Below are 2,966 nucleotides of genomic sequence, written 5' to 3' on the forward strand. Positions count from 1 at the left end.
TCTGAAGCCCATTCAACTATTCTACCGGTGGCTTGATGGTTCCTCAGTATGCATTGCAAAGGGAAATGGGTGACAATTGTGATCTCGTGGGCTTGGAAGTAGTGGCGCAGCTTCCTCGAGGCCATGATGAGGCCGAAGATCAATTTCCGCACTCCAGACTACCTTGAACTAGCCCCCTGCAACAGGGAGTTAACAAAGTAAACCGGTCGCTGCACCTCCCTCTTCTTTGCCATGGCCTTGGGATTGCCTTCACCACCCTGCTCTTCTGCCTCTGGATCCGTACCCAAGCTTTCCGTGACTGGTTCACTTCCTTCTCCAAGGAGGACAGTAGTTGCGGCTGCTCCTTCTTCTACTTCCTGATGTGCCACCAGCGCTGCACTAACCACTTGATTGGTTGCCGCCAAATATAGAAGCAATGGCTCTTGTGGTTTAGGAGCGACCAAGGTGGGAGCAGAGGAAAGATAGGCTTTTAAGTCCGGTAGCGCTGCTTTTACCACCGGGGTCCACTTCATGGGCCCTACCTTCTTCAGAATTTTGAAGAACAGCAGGGCGCGCTTGGCAGACTTGGAAATGAACCCGCCCAGCATGGCAACGCATCCAGTTAAATGCCTCACGTCCTTGACTGTCTTGGGTGCTTAAATCTGCTCGATCACTCTGGTCTTGTCAGAGTTGGCCTCCATCCCCCGACGAGACACAAAGAAGCCAAGTAACTTGCCGGAGAAAATGCCAAACACACAGTTCTCAGTGTTCAACTTCAAGTTGATCTTGCGCAGGTTTGTGAAGGTTTCTTCCAAGTCTTGAATAAGCGTCAATCTGTCCTTGGTTTTGACCACTATGTCATACATGTAAGCTTCAATATTCCTATCTAGCTGACACTCAAACCCAATTTGCACTACCCTTGCAAAAGTGGATCCAACGGTTTTTTAACCCCAAGGGCATCCACACAAAGTAGTACATGCCACATGGGGTTATGAACGCGGTATTCTCCTCATCTTCCTTGGACATGAATATCTGATGGTATCTAGAGTATGCATCCAAGAAGGAAAGCAGATTGCACTCGGAGGTGGAATCCACAATCTGGTCGATACGCGGCAAGGGGAAAGGGTCCTTCAGGCATGTCTTGTTCAGATTTGTGAAGTCTATGCAAAGCCTCCATTTCACATTCGCCTTGCGCACCACCACCGGATTCGCCAACCATGTTGGATGCAACACTCCTCTGACCAAACCAGCCACCTCAAGTTTCTTGATCTCCTCGGCGATGAATTTCTGCCGCTCCAAAGCTTGTTTCCTGACCTTCTGCTTGACGGGCCGGGCATGAGGACAGACAGTAAGGTGGTGCTCGATTACCTCCCTGGGAACGCCGGGGATGTCAAATGGTTTCCAAGCAAAGACACACATTCGCCCGCCGGAAGGCAACAAGCGCGCTTTCCTATTTGTCATCGAGGGTGGAGCTGATGGTGAACGTACCATTAGCGCCACCCAGCCCTGCCGGGACCTTCTTTACAGTAGGTGAGGCAACTTTGGATCTCTTGCTGGTGGAACTCTCTAGCAAATCATCAACGGGTGCAGCACACTCCAGAGAGGCGCGCTCCCCGGATTCTTTGTCGGTGTCCCTGCTAGCTTTCTTTCCTTTCTTGTTTTCCTTGGCGGGAACTGCATTTCTGTGGCCTCGGCACCGACCGCATCCTGGTATATCTTATCCACGCATATGATTGCATTCTTCTTGTCTGATGGGATGGAGATAACGCCCATTAGCCCTGGCATCTTCAGAGTATTATAGACATAGTAGGATGCCGCCATGATGAGGACATCAATACCATTGTTACACCACAGCCCCTACTGCTACATATACTGGACCAATTACTAGAGCTCGCGCACGCCAAATAAATTATCAGGTACTTTCGTTTCTTGGTAATGATTCTAATGTTCATGAGAATATGATGCTGTCTAAATTGGATACATTTGTTTTGCTTACAAATGAAGGCCCTAGCTTGGAGAAGGATGAACATTGGAGCAAGAACAAGCATGGAGACGATGGCATGCGCAAGGGGAACAAGAACGGAGTTACAAGTGATGATTTCAGGACTTTGAAGCCACCATAATGAGTGCATGAAGCCTTGGACAAAATATACAAGATGCCACTTCATAAATTTCGTCCAGAGGCTATTCTAGGTGCCGCGTCACCTTATTATTGGGTCAGGCCCATGTAATTTCGAAATACATAAGTATAGGCTATTTTTAGAGTCCGTATGAGTGGGGAAACAAGAGATAGGGTTAGTTTCGGACCCCTCCACCAAGGGCCACGAAATTCACCCCCTCTTCCTCCATATATACAGCCCTTAGGGTACCGTTTAGACTTTGGGTTTTGTTTAGATTAAAAGTTCGCCATAGTTGCAACTTCGCGTACTTCCTTTTTGTTCAACGACCAGACAAAGGGGTCACAGAACCCTACCTTGATCAATAAAGCTTTCCTCTGTTATTCGCAATATCCAGATTGCAATCTTAGTTTCTTGCGTGTTCTTCGTTTGCTTGTAGGAAATAGACCTTTGTGGTCAGGTTGATCGTGCTCTCGCGTGGTCAATAACCTCTCGGAGTTGGTTTAGCGATTGCTAAGGCGCGACGTCTTCGCACGTTCGTAGTCGGATCGTCAAAGTCGACTTCCACCAAAGTGATAACCATCATCTCATCGAATGACGGGACACCTTTGCCTCTATCACGCCATGAATTTTGCTAGAGCTGGACGGCCAAGAATCCCATTGTACAACAAAGTAAGCTCGACCACGTCGAACACAATCTTCTCGGTACAGTAGTTCAACTCTCCTCCAAACGTCACCTGCAGTGTGATCTTTCCCTTAGGATGACTCATTCCGGGGTTGATCCCTTGAAACGTGCCAGTAACCTTGAGCTCTTCATCTGATATTTGCAACTTGCTGATTACCTTGGGTGAAATCAGATTCAACCCTGCC

This window comes from Triticum dicoccoides, chromosome 7B (genome assembly GCF_002162155.2).
Source record: "Triticum dicoccoides isolate Atlit2015 ecotype Zavitan chromosome 7B, WEW_v2.0, whole genome shotgun sequence".
Taxonomy (NCBI): Eukaryota; Viridiplantae; Streptophyta; class Magnoliopsida; order Poales; family Poaceae; genus Triticum; species Triticum dicoccoides.